At 54.9% G+C, this 14046-nt stretch overlaps 1 protein-coding gene across 1 annotated transcript in view; it reads left to right on the plus strand.

The window, feature by feature from the left end:
• The window catches only part of ADAMTS2 (ADAM metallopeptidase with thrombospondin type 1 motif 2), a gene marked incomplete at its 5' end in the record, with an annotated part of 221959 nt that overhangs the window by 18225 nt on the left and 189688 nt on the right, over nt 1-14046 (plus strand). The gene's annotated exons all lie outside the window — the stretch shown is intronic.

Genomic DNA, 14046 nt, shown 5'->3' on the forward strand with positions numbered 1-14046 from the left:
TCCCTTCCTCGTGCGCAACAGCAAAATCAGTCTTCCGTTATCACAGTGGCACGAGTGCAAAACACGGATAATCATGAAAAAAAAGCCTTGTAAAATCTCCCCATGGGATGTTTCCCAGGTTTGCATTCCAGATATGCAAATTTCTATACTTATTTCGCATCTAGGCATTTTAATGAACTTCCGTATTATTTTTTTTCCTTTTTTTTGTGTGTGAATTTCTTTGGGGGGGAGGATTTTCTAAGAAGTGTACAATTATCTCCTGCCATTCATATTTTTGTGTCTTCTTTTTCAATATTTATTCATTTTATGTCTTAGGTTGGTGAGAGTGTCAAAATTGAATTTTAGTAATTTTGCATGGGAGCTAAACCATGTTTTCAGGGCGGCTGGCTGGCTGCTGTCTAGGGGTGACAAGAACCAGGTCCTCCTTTTCGTTCTGTGAATGCTGCTGACGGACACGTCTTGGCATAAGTGGACCCTGTATCTTCACTTACCCGTGGTGGAGCAGCTTTTGTTTTCCTGGTCTGTTGTGTCAAGTGAGCACAGGACATGGATGTGTGTTGTGGGGGATAAGTGGCCATGACCGGTGCCCCCTCCCACCGCCCCGTTAGATCAGGGAGCTCTTCTCGGCCCTGTGGCCTGTTACTGCTCCCCTACAGCCCCGGGCAGCGGTATACCCAGGGCAGGATTATTTGCGGGGCTGGCAGGAAAATGTCTGCCTTTGAAAGACTGTCCTGGGTTTCAGCTGGGGATGTGGTTCAGTACAACACTGTCAGGGGAAGGCTGGCGGGTAGATCCAAGTGAAACTCCACATGAATTTGGACTTCGACGCCCCATTTCAGTCCCCACCTTGCCGCTTACCAATGAAATATTTCTGCACTTCAGGGTTCTCATTGTGCAGGACAGAGTTTGCAAACCGTTGGGCTGTGTGCCATGTCCACCCACAGATGAGTTTTGTTTGGCCTTCCCAGTGTTTGACAAATCTCTCACAAAGCTCCAGATTTCCAGTTTCTCTTGAGAACCTGGGAGAGCGCCTAGGCCTGTACTACGTGGGCTAGGGACGAGTGGGACTGAGCCTCCAAAGGGATGCCACAGCTTTGGGCTCCCTGAGCGCCCACTGTGGCTATCGCCTTGCCCTCCTCCCTGGCTTTCCTGCCCTGCATGGTTCCTGCATCGGCAGCAGAGACCTTCTCTTACGTTGAGGTGAATCCTGCAGGGAGGGGCTCTGGAGCCGGTCATTTCTCCCCATCCCTTCTTCTCCCCCTCCTTCCCAGGGTGTCAGTTTATCATCGTCTCTGACCAGGTCCTCTGCGCTGAAGTCAGACGTGGTCCCACTCTAGCAAGTGTGTTTCTGGCTCCTTCTCTCGCTCACCGAGACTCCTATCCCTCATCTGTGAGAGGTAAACGTTGACGGCAGTAACCACTGTAGTGGGTGATTAGGAGGATTACAGGAAGTAAGGCCCGTGGCCGTGGCCCGCACTTAGTAGCCAGTGGCCCTTGTTGCTACGAGGTAATATTTTCCTTATGACACTGCTACAAGGAAGCAAAGTACGGAAGTATTGGAGACACATGGAGTGCAGCGTAGATATTAATCAGCTTGGAGTACTCTGTGGGCTGGGCTCGCACTGGGGGTGAGGAGTGGGGGGTAGGCAGGGTCCCACGTCCCATAACCCGCCTGGGACTTGTTGCCAGATGAGGCCATGACTGTTCAGAAATGGAATTCCTGGGTCAGAATAAGGAGAACAGATGTTTACGGGACGAGGCCAAGAGCCGCTGACATCACCCAGAGCCCGTCAGGACACAGGCTGAGGCTGACCGTCCCCCATCCTTTCCTGTCGATGCAGTGTTCCTGGGGCAGCTGCCAGGGCTAGAGGGTGGACACACGCACACATGCACGCATATGCACATGCGGTTTCTTCCACCAAATCCTTTCCACCTGAACACAATTAGCCAGGATGTGGAAAAGAGTTCCAGCCTGGAAGGAGAGAAGAGAGTCTAGTTGGCAGGCAGGCCTCGATGGTGAGTGGACCCTGAAAGATGGAGGAACGGCCCTTGAGAGTGGAGCTGCTGGCCAGTGAAGGAGGAGCATGTGTCGCTTCCTCCCAACATCCCCAGAAGTGGAGAGCCTGTCTCCTAATTTCTTCTTGTAGCATGAATCTAGAGGCTGCTGGGGCCTTGCTCCTGTCCTTTCATGCACACCTGTGCACTGGTGCCTGCCGTCCTGTCCCTTGTGGAAGGCCATCTCCAGGCCCAGACTCCTGCCACTGCAAGTGATAGATAACCCAGTGCAAACCCGCTTAGGCCAAAAGGGGATGCTCGGGCCTGTCTCAGCTCCGCTCCTTTCTCCTTGGCCTGCCCTCAGCAGGCTCTCCTCAGGGGGAGCTGTAGGCTCACAGGCACCAACTCCCACCCCAGAAAGACCTTCCTTTGCCCTGGACTTGCTGCAAGCGTCCCGGGGCTGGTTCTCATCCTTTCAGGCTGGGTCATGTGCTTTGGTGGAATCACAGTGGCCCAGACAGAGCGCAGGGAGCTGGCTGTGATTGGCCAGGCCTGGTCACATGACCAGTGGTTCCAGGGGGCAGAGTCTATGGTATGAAGCCCCGAGACCTGGGTGCCAGCGGGAAACCAGGCCACTGTTGTTGAAGGAGCAGTGGGCGTCCACTGCCTTCTCTGTGTCCTGGACCTCTGTCCACCTCTTCTCTGCTCTTGCCTCCTGTTTTTCCCATTTGGATTAGCCCAGCTGTGTCCTCCCCCTCAGTGCTTCCAGCGGCTCTCCCTCACCCACTGGGTAAAGCATGGGCCCAGAGAGACCAGCATTCAAGAGCTATCATGACCAGTGAGCACTTCCAGATTATTCTGTCCACCTTAAATTCCTGTCTTTCATCCTATGGGCCTAGGACAGGAGCTCTCAAAGATCATGCATTCCCATCAAGTAGTTAGCTGTGCCCTCGTTGAAAAGAGCCCTTGTTGTAGGACAGGAGGGGACCGGTTATCTTGGCTGCTGTTGAACCTAAAAAATCATCTAAGGGTGTGAGGGACAAGTCAGGAGTGTGATTGGGCAAGGAAGCTGGGGCCCTGTGGGTCCACCTGGGGTTGCATTAGCAGAGCTGACAGAGCAGCAGAGCCAATGACCTTTGGGCCTTTGTCTGAAGTGCAGGGAGCCCCACATGCCCGGCTGACTGCTCACCATCTGTGTCAAAGGTGACCCTCCCTGCGTGGCAGGTGACACAGCTGTGTCCAAGCCCCTGTTTGCTGGCGTGCTGGGTTAGAACTTCATTCCTTTTTATGGACAAACAATAGTCCATTGTATGGATATGATACAGTTTTTTGTTTTTTTTGAAGGTTTTATTTATTTATTTGACAGAGAGAGAGAGTGTGCGCACAAGCAGGGGGAATGGTGGAGGGAGAGGGAGAAGCAGGCTCCCCACTGAGCAGGGAGCCCAATGCAGGACTTAATCCCAGGACCCTGGGATCATGACCTGAGCCTAAGGCAGGTGCTTAACCGACTGAGCCACCCAGGCACCACTCCACAGTTGTTGGTTTTGTTTTGTTTTGTTTTTAAGATTATTAGAGAGAGAGAGCGGGAGTGAGCATGAGTTGGAGGAGTGGCAGACGGAGAGAATCTCAAGCAGATTTCCTGCAAAGTGTGGAGCCTGATGTGGGGCTCAATCTCACGATCCTGAGATCATGACCTGAGCCGAAATCAAGAATCGGTTGCTTAACCAACTGAGCCACCCAGGCGCCCCTGAATATGACACAGTTTTAAAAAATCCATTTATTAGTTGATGGACGTTTGGGTTGTTTCCACCTTTTGGCTCTTATGAGTAATGCCACTATGAACATTTGTGTACAAGTGTTTCATTGGCTTTTCAATTAATGTGTGAGATAACAAGACCCATCAGCACATGTCATAACCTCTGTCATGTGAGTCGTGCTGAGTGTACCTCGCCAGTGATAGTGGGAGATGCACATCCCCAGCCCGTCTGTCCTGACGGGCACAGGTGCCACTAACGCTGGTGGGCCTGCTGCCTCCTTCCAGAGTGGCCGGGAATGCCTGCCCTCAGCAGTGAGTGAGAATGGAGTGTTCTCTCCCAGCTGATGGAGTGGGGCTGAAGAGCCCTCCAGGGAGCTCCCTGAGGGCAGTGACAGGTCCCCGCTGTGGCTGCCTTGTGTGTGGCACCCACTGTGGTGGCCCCAAGAGACCCTGGTGAGTGCTGTGGCTCATGGCAGGACGAGGTGTCCAGATCAAGGTGCTGGCTGTCCTGGTCTGCTCTTGGCCCCCTGTGAGGGGTGATGTCCTGCTGCCTTCTCCTCCCCAGAGTGTTCTCTGTGTCTGTAGCTTGGGAGTCATCTAGCTGGAGGGTAGGGGGGTGTCTGATAGGAAACCCATCCTCCCCCATTGTCTTCCCTCCTGCCAGGCTGTTTTCCTTCACAGCTACTTAGGGGGGAACAGAGCCAAAGGCCTGTCAGCAGGGGACCGCGGACGGATTTTACGTCAGACACACACGGCCGGCTCCCCGCCACCAGCTGCGTTGGTGCTAGCCTCTGGAGGGCACTGGGCGCCTGTCACTTCCTGTGCAGCCCCTGCCAGCTGTGGGGCTGGGGAGGGTTCCTTGCCTGTGTGGAGCCCGTGGGTCCTGGCTCCAGGGCGCTCAGCCCGGGGAGACTCTGCCTCCTTCCTGTCCTTATCTATGGGCAGGACCAGGTCCTGGGAGATGCCTTGCCAGGTGCCCTTCCTCGGGGCCACCTGCAGTTGAGGGTCATACTCCAGCTTGTGTGTGAGAGCCCCGTTGTCTCCCTGGCACTTCTCCTCAGGCCTCATGGGACGGAGCCGTGACCTCTGTGGCCCTCCCGTCTGCCACACTTGGGTTACTGCGCCTCCTGGCCAGGCGCTACCTGCCTGTGGAGCTGCCAAGGTCCCCGTCTGGTGCCCTCCCAGAGGGGCCTCCTGTCCTGCTTCTTGTGTTCTGAGGCAGCCAGAGGCTTCCCTGACTCCGTGGCTGGCAGCGCCCTTGCTGAGCCATCTAGAATTGGCTCCTGGCCTCTTCGTGTCTCCTGGGTGTCTTCTGTGGCAATGCAGCTCTATTTTCGGGCCTGCAGGAGCACCCGGGATTGCTTCAGGGGTTGCCCTGAATCGAGGGGGTGAATCACAGCCTGTAGTGAGGACCTGAGTGACGGAAGGAGAACAGGGCCTTGGGTGCACCCCTGTGTGACCTTGGGCAGTTTTCTTCACTTCTCGGAGCCTCCTGGGCCTCAGCCCTGCGGCTGTGGGTGAGGACCAATCCGAGGAAGGAATGGGTAGGGGGCCATCTCAGATCCTCTTCCTGCCTGTGCTGGGTCCCTCAGATTCTGGAATTTCCAGCACCAGCAGGCCTGGGATGGTTTACAATGGTTTATGATGTTTTGTTCTGTCTTCAGTCCAAGAGTGCCGAAGCATTGAATTAAACAGAATGCTTAAATAAACCAAAGGGAGAAAATTGAAATCCCCTGTAATCTCATCAACATTTTAGGGTGTGTCTTTCACATATACGCACATGGGGACAAGCATACTTATGAAGAGGGACCGTATTGTACATTCTCCGACCTGCTTTTATTTACTATGTATATAAAACAGACATTTTTATGGATCATTTAATACCCTACCTTAACGTCTCAGACCAGAGGTGACATATTCTCAGGAAACGTGAAGAGGCCAGGAGGGGAGCTTGGGACACTGTGGGCCTGGGGGGTGAGGAAGAGGCCAAGGAGGAACACCCCCAGACCTCTGACTCGGGGTTGGTGGGTAGGAGGGAGGGCGGAGGCATGCTGGCTCGGAAACCATCGCTGGGGCAGTTTCCCGGGGAGGAGGCCTGAGGCAGTTGGGAGTGCAGGTCGTGTGTACAGGAGCAGGGGCTGGCTGGAGCTCCAGTGGGGGGCTCTCTGCCATGTGCCCAGGGAGGGTGGGCACCGAAGGAAGAGGGTGGCAGGAGTAGAGAATGGTGCTCCTTGGTCCCCCACCACATAGGGCACGTGTGGAGAAGGTGGTGCAGACCTGAGCAGGGGCCGCTCTGTGAGGGAGAGTCAAGAGGCTCATTAAAGTGGGAGACTGCATGGGGTCTGACATGAAGGAGGGGGCTTTGCAGATGTCAGGGCCAGGGGTCTGGGGAGTGGGTGGCTGGCCTCTGAGAGGTGAGAGAATAGAGGGTGTGTCACGATGACAAGTGCTGTACTAGGGGGAGGTGTCTAGTCAAAGAGGATTTTTCCTCTTGGGGAGACTTGAGTATATGGTGAACCCTTGGACAATGTGAGAGGTAGGGGCACCAACCCCCTGCACAGCTGAAAATCCATTTATAACTTTGACTCCCCCAAGACATAACTACCGAGAACCCACGTAGACCAGAAGGCTTACTGATAACATGAACAGTTGATTAACACGTATTTTGTATATGTATTATATAGTGCATCTATATAATAAAGATAGCTAGAGAAAAAGATGTTATTAAGAAAATTCATAAGAGGACACCAGGGTGGCTCAGTCTGTCAAGCATCTGCCTTTAGCTCAGGTCATGATCCCAGGGTCCTGGGATCGAGTCCTGCGTTGGGCTCCCTGTTCAGCGGGGAGCCTGCTTTTCCTGCTGCCTGCCGCTTCCCCTGCTTGTGCTCTCTCTCTCTGTCAAATAAATAAATAAAAATCTTAATAAAAAAGAATTAACAAGAGAAAAATCTACATATAAGTGGACCCATGCAGTTCAATCTCATGTTCCACAGTCAACTATACGTGTGTGCATGCAGTATTTACACGTGCACATATGTATACGTATGTTTGAACACTGCCTCTTTGCACAGAGGGTTTTAGGTGGCTCGAGTGTGTTCATACACTGAGGACAAGGATGTAGGAGAGAGGGAAAGTTTGAAGAGATGGGAGAGAAAGAATGTATTAGGAGTTATTCTGCAAGGGTCAGTAATCCAAATGAAACTGGCTTAAGCAAAAAAGAATTGATTGGCTAATAAATCTAAAAAAAACCCCAAGCCCCAATATCTGGAGCTACTAGCTTCAGGTATGGCTGGATCCAGGTGCTTAAATAAATTTTCAGTCTCTCTTTCATTTCCTTAAGCTCTACTGTCCTCTGTGTTGATTTCACTCATGCTCTTCACATGAAGAAGAAAAATGACTAGGGAGCTGTCATCTCTCATTCTCATAGTTGAACACCCCCAGGGGAAATAACCTTAGGGAAACAACTTTTCTTTCCTCATAGTTCCAGCAACGGTTTCTGGATTTAATCTGATGGACTAGCTTGTGTTAAGTCCTTGTCCCCGAGCTGTGTTCATGTGGTTGGGTTGGCTTGGCCTAGGCCATGTGTCCCCGTTTCCCCATATCTGATCTGAGGGTAGGAGGGTAGCTTTTGAGGAATGCAAGAGCCATGTTATCAGTCCCAAGGTCCCCGAGGAAGAGGCGGGGCAAAGATTGGGAGCCCTGGGTGGCTGGAGGAGTGGGCTGCTGCTCCACAGGGTAGGAGAGAGAAGGATGTGGAGGCAGACGTGGGGCAGGAGTGAGTTTTCTCCCCTCTCCCAGGAGTTTGGCCATGTCTGGAAGGAGAGCATTGTTCTCCAGGAGATTGATGGAGCAACTACCGGCTGCCCTGGGAACCCTCAGGCCTAGCAACAGGAGTGGCCTGAATGCAGAAAAGCAGGCGCTGGGGCCAGGCAGGGCACTCCTCCTGCCTCAGGAGCCAGAAAGCAGGCGTTATCAGGGCTATGAGAGGTACGGCACACTGAGTAGGAGCGTGCAGGCCATTGGGGACTCAGGTGAGGTGCTGGGGAGCCAGGCATGATGACCCCTCTGCCCAGGAGGAGCTCCTGGGGAGAATCCAGCCTGCAGACATGCTTTATGTGGCCTCTGGGTGAGAATGGGGTCAGCCCTCCCTTGGCAGACAGCGGGTTGTTCCTTTAGACTGGATGGATGTAGGCAGGGTGGGGTGGGGGAGACAGAAATAAACATCATTTCAGATGGTGGTAAGAACTATGCAAGTAAGTAAGCAGGTAATGGGGGCAAGCTAACAGGGTGAGTGAGTGCCTGTGTGATGTATGTGTGTGCATGGGTGTGCATGTGCATGCATGTGTGTGAACAATGTACATGTGTGCACTTGTGTACACACGTGCAATGGATATGTATCCATGTGGTGCACGTGAGTTCAATGTGAGCCGCATGCAGGTGCATGTGATGCACACGTGTGTCATGCATATGTGATACATGTGTGATAGACACACAGGCGCACATGTACATGTGAATGCACATATGATGTGTGTGTGTGTGTGTGTGTGTGTATGTGTGTTGAGGGCATATATACTGGCCACACACAGTCATAATTGAGAACAACCTAGAAATGGACCCAGCCCCATTTCCACCCTGAGAACAATCTTTCAGAAGACCTCCCTCATGGCTGGAGGAAAACAGAAGAGAAGTAACATGCACGGGGTAAGCAGAGTCAGTGTGGCGAGTGATCCCCCTTTCCCCAAGTGCATGGTGCAGTGGCCTTTCCTGCCCAGTGGCTGGCTCTGTCCATGACCCAGGCCTGCTGCTTTGGGTTGGGGTCTGGCCTTCCTGGATGGCCCTTCAGGCCTCCTCCTCCACAGGAGACCAGAGCTCAGTCTCAGGGCCTAAGACAGTAACAGCAGTGCCCCCAACCCCCTGCTGGAAGTTGCCTTGGGAGGCTCAGCTCCACCGTGAGCCAGGGGGATCTTGGTGCTGCCCCCGACCTGGTTCCCGGGCAGGGGCTCTCCTCTGCCCCATGGGGACCAATGCCGGCGACTGGGCTCTTACCCTTAAGATTTCAAAAGGAGGAGTCCCAGTGTTTGCTGGAGCACCTACTGTGTGCACTTGGTTTCTTCCCACCTCCCAACCTTGCTGAGAAAGGGCTTGACACCGCTGTGGCAGGCATGTTCTCCACAAAGGGTCTGCAGGGCTGCTGTGGCCGGCGCAGGCCCGTCTGCCCCTAGTCTGCTGCCCGCTCAGCTCTTCTCCCCATCTCTTGTGTGGCTCCCCATCCGCCTCTGCTCCCTCTCCCGGCTTGAGTCTCATGCTGTTTTAATGAGGGCTTGGCCTCCTGTGCGTGGCGGCTCAGCAGCAGTGCATTTAATTAATAATCTCACATTGCAGTTCTTCCAAGTAAACGCTGCCATTTTATTCCTCACTAATTGGAAGAGGCTAGTTAAGCTCTGAGATGAATGGCCCTTTCTGCTCGGGATCTCCGTTGGAGTGGCTGTGCTGGGCCAGGCGCTGTGAGCCCTGGGGTGGGGCACTGTGCTGGAAGGGCAGACGGCTGGCCTGCCCCACCTGCTGGGTCCAGGGAGGGCCCTCTTGCTCGTGGCCAGGGCAGCCATCTGGCCCAGGATAAGCCTGCCCCCTTGACCTGGGGAGGGCTTGCAGGTGGGCAGGACGTGGACTCACCGTTACCCATTCTTTGGGTCTCAACTCTGAGCCGGCCATGGACAAGGCCCCTTGGGACCTCAGAGGGCCTCCGTATGGATACCAGAACCTTCCCTGGGCCCATTCTGCCCCTGCTTCCCCACTCTCTATGGCCCAGCCATATGTGAACTTTCCCTGTGATTCTTGGGACATGCATGCTGTTGAACTCCAACAGCATTCCTGGTGAGTCCTCAGTGTGTGTGTCCAGCCTGCACGCCCAGTGGTCTTTGATGGCAGCAGAGTTCTTGGCTCAGGTCCAGGGCAGGAGATCCAGTTCCCATCCCTCAGTTGGGCTGAAGGAATTTCTTTGGCCTCCCCTCTGGTTGGCAGTAGGGCGACATGAGAACGGCGGGGAGGGACACATGCTCAGCACCTCTCTGTGCAGAGGGTTCACTGCTGACTGGTGTCTCGGCCTCCCTGGACATCCACGTGTTTGCGTATCTCTGTGCATAGCTCTGCTCTGGGCTTCTGGGGCCTTCCTGCTTTTTCCCTGTTGTGTTGGTGACAGAAATTGGGGTCAGAGGGGCAGCACCCGAGCAGGCTGGCCACACAGTGTGATATTGCACTGTGATATCACCTGTTCTGCCAGCTGAGCCAGTCTTTGGGGATGACGATGGCTCTCGTTAGAACCCAAGCCCCAATTAATGAAGAATTACCAGAAACCATAGGAGGAAAGAAACCAAGGTGCTGGGGGAAGGGGCTGCTAGGAGGAGCTGGTGTTGAGGCTGTCGGCTGCAGATGGGCTCCAGGGCCTGCAGGTGGCCTCCGCATGGAGGGCTGAGCCAGCAGGATCCCAGAAGCCACAGGGCTGGGGCTCTGCCTTCGTCCTTGCCTTCCTGTGCCCTGTGTTGCCAAGAGTTAGCTGGAATTTCTTTCCTCCTGGCTTGGTGTTTTCCGTCTTTCCTTGTTGCCCTCCTTTCCTCCTTTCCCCTACTCTCCCTTCTTCTTTCTCTTTCCTTCCTTTCTCCCCACTCCCTCTCCTGGTGACATTTCTCCATCCTTTCTCTGCCCAGGCCCTGTGGACACACTGAGGAGGCAGGCAAGCCTGAGCCCAGACCCGTTCTTCTGGAGCACACGGTTTCCTGGAAAGACACACCAGGAGGGTCTGAAATGCCATCCCGGGGAGTGAGGGGATGTTCTATGGGGTGGGGACCCCCCAAGGGACCTAGGCAGGAGCCTGACATGCCCACAATGGTGTGAGCCCCCCAGTGCTGTGGCTGGGACACCTCATGGGGGACCCCCACCCCAGCTGTTTAAGTGCCCCCCCCCAAGGTGCTGCCCTGCTGGGTGGCTGGGTCTCCTTTGCTCTGGTATGGCCTCAGCTGGTGCCCACCACCTGAGGGGACTCAGCTGCTTGGCACTGCTCTGGCCTCAGGGAATGTGCCATCTCTTCCCCCAGGTGAGATCTTTCTCTTGAATTCTTTGCAAATATTACTTATTGGTGCTCTTGTCTCTTGTCTGCCTCGCTTGGTGCACGCTGCTGATCCTGGAGTTGGATGTCTGTCTGGAGCTTTCCTCTGCAGTGATCTGCTCCTTTTCTCTGGCAGCTGTCAGAACTTTTCTTTGTCTCTGATGTTCTTGGGCTTCACTATAATGTGTCTAGGTATGGGTTTTTTTCCCCTAGATATGTCTTCATCACCTCTTTGTGAATCAATTTACAATGAAATCTTCCCTCTAGTTTTGGCAAATGCATGACCATTATTTCTTCTCCCCCCACCCCAGGTTCATCCGTATCACCTGACTGTTCTCTCACACCTTTGCTCTCTTGGTTCCTAAGCCTCCAGTGTGAGAGCTCTGACCAGATCTCAGCTTCTCAGGGGGTCTCTTGCCTCATCTGTTCTGCCATTCAGTTCAGCGAGTGGGTTCTTTTTCTAGGCACGAACGTGTCCTAATGCGCTCTCCGTCGTAGCTGCTCCTTCCTGCTCCACCTCGCTAACGTTGCTCCTCATCTCTTCGGGAATACTTCCGTGTGTGTTTCAGTTCTCCTGCATCTGTGACGGGCCGTTTGGGCTTTCTTTCACAGGGCAGGCACCTCCGACTGAGCTCTTCTTCCCCGTGGAGTTGAGTGACTGTGGCTGGTGATGTGGGGGTGGGCTCATACCCCTGCTGGTGAGCGGGATAGGGGAAGTGGGGAGGAGAGTCCTGGAGCTGGCTTTCCTTCCACCTCTGTGTGCACCTACTGACCCCAGCTGCTGTTTTGCGACCCATGACCCTGGCTCCCTGCGTTAATGATGGTGGGAAATGAGTGTGCGTTGGAGACGTCCCCACTTCACTGACAGCTGTGCAGTAGGCCAACCTCAGGACCTTGACACAACCCTTACACAGTGATCTGGTCTTGGTGCATTCCAGAATGTGGGGTATTTAGTCTTGTGCATTGTTGCCTTGTGGTGTGTGTCTTAGGAAGAGCTCTCTGGGGTAGGGTAGAGGCTGTGCTAGACAGGGAGGTCCTGAGTCAGGGGCAGCCAAAGAGAGAGATGTGTGAGGCCTGTTTCCAGACAGGAGAGGCAGTCAGGGGAAGGATGGTAAGAGATAACTGGGAAGTGGAAAGGCCGAGGCTTGAGGACGTGAGTGGGAGGGAGGAGGAATCCGGGACAACCTCCAGCAGTCTCCTGGCTTGAATGACTGGGAGGAGGGCACGTGGCTGACTGTGATTAGGCTCCAAGGGAGGGGAGGGGTGGGGTAGAGAGGAAGAGGAGAGATCTCGGCAGGGTCAGGAGGGACTGGGCTTGAGGCTCCTCCCTGTTTCCCCGTGGCTCTTGGACGGTCCAGGTGCAGGAAGGTGTGGGGACCCTTCCCCATCAGGTAGAGAGTTTGCTGGCATGAAGGCTAAGGCAGGACACTACCTGGGTGCATGGATGCCCTGAGGGCTGGGTGGAAGAGGGCCGCTCTCCAGAGTCAGGGGGTGGTTCTGGCTGGGGCATCAGCCCTGATGGGCTCTGTGACGGGAAGTCACGGTGGCCTCTGCACGCCTCATTTCCCTCATCTATAAAATGGGGGCATAGTCCAGCGGGGACATGGCAGTGTGCGTGCTGAGGAGAGGAGGCATGTGGCTGGGGGGTTGGGCAGCTGCAGAGGGGTGAGCAGGCAGTAGGGCTTGTGAGCCCTGGGGGATTTGAGTAGAGCCTGGGGGATTTACTCCTCTTGTTTCAAAAGGAAAGGGGAAAACAGTGTTTGTTCCGGCCACGATGGGAGAGGGGGAGGAGCCCCGTCCTTGCCCAGCTCCCTGCACCCCCCTTCCACCCCGCCACACTCACTTAGCTCAGAGTTGGCGCCTGCCCAGCTCTGAGTGAGACGTGGCAGCCAGGAGGCTGAGGCCCAGCCAAGTCCCAGATGGCTGGCGAGAGGTGCTTCCCGAGAGCTGAGCGAGACAAGGACAGGGGCCGACCTGGTGGGGAGGGGACAGGAAGGGGCCGGGAGCCCGGGAGGTGCCAGCCCTGGCCCTGGCACAGCTCTGCCTGCTCTGAGGCTGCACCTCATTAGAAGCTTCCAAGTGGACGCAGGAACACAGTGCTCGGAGCCTGAGCCACGGGTGGCCGTGTGCACGCGAGGGTGCAGGGGGGCCCCATTAGGTTCTGCTTGAGAACCTCTGTGCCCCGACCTGATACCCTGGCTCCCCCTCTGGCTCTGTGTGAGTACGTACATGGGTATGAGCGTGTGCACGTGTGGGTACGAATGGATGTGAGGATATATGCAAGTATGAGAATGCATTGTGAGTGTGCGAGACCATGTGAGCATGTGCGTGTCTGTGTGTGAGTGCACGTGTGATTGCAGGTGTGGGTGTGTCCATGTGATGCACACAAGCAGTGTGAGTGTGCATGTGAGTGTATGTCTTCACTCACAGAAGTGTATTCTCTCCCACTTCTGGGGGTAGAAATCAAGATGTCTGCAGGGCCGTGCTCCCTCCTGAGGCTCCAGGGAGCTTCTGGTGGCCCCTGACATCCCTTGGCTTGTGGCCGTCTGCCTTGCACCTGTCTCAAGGTCAGAGGTCAGCCCCTTCCATGTGCCTGTGCCGATGGTGTGGCCTTCTCTGTGCATCTGGCTGATTTCCGCCTGCCTCCATCTGTAGGGAATTGGCTGTGTGATTGTGCTTGGGCCACACTCTGGCAATTCAGGATTGCTTCCTATCTCAAGATCCTTAGCTTAATCACATCGACTTAGTCGTGTCCCCCCTCCCCCTTATGTGGTGACATTCACAGTTTCCAGGGATTAGGACCCGCGGGGGCGGGGTATCTTTGGAGGCCATTTTTTAGCCAACCACACCCCGTGGACCTTTAATACCATCTTTGCACCTTGGCTGCTGTTTCCGTCAGCCCAGGGCAGTGGGGTCTGGAGACCTCCCTTAGTGTGCTTGGGCTGCCGGTGCCCCACCCCGTCTCCCCTGCCCGTGTCCCTCATCTTTACCTTCTGCCCTGTGTGGCAAGGTGTCCATTCACATTCTTCGTTGTGGCAGGGCAGTTGCCAACAGGTTTATGTTTCTCTGATTCTCTGTGTGCTGCTCACAGCTGGCTGACCTTGGCCAATCACTGGGCCTTTCTGGCGCCTGCCCTGCAGGGAGCTGAGAGTGGGGAGAGAGCACTCAGGAGGGGCTGGGCTTACGCTGGGCT

The sequence above is a fragment of the Ailuropoda melanoleuca genome, chromosome 3, assembly GCF_002007445.2.
Source record: "Ailuropoda melanoleuca isolate Jingjing chromosome 3, ASM200744v2, whole genome shotgun sequence".
NCBI lineage: Eukaryota > Metazoa > Chordata > Mammalia > Carnivora > Ursidae > Ailuropoda > Ailuropoda melanoleuca.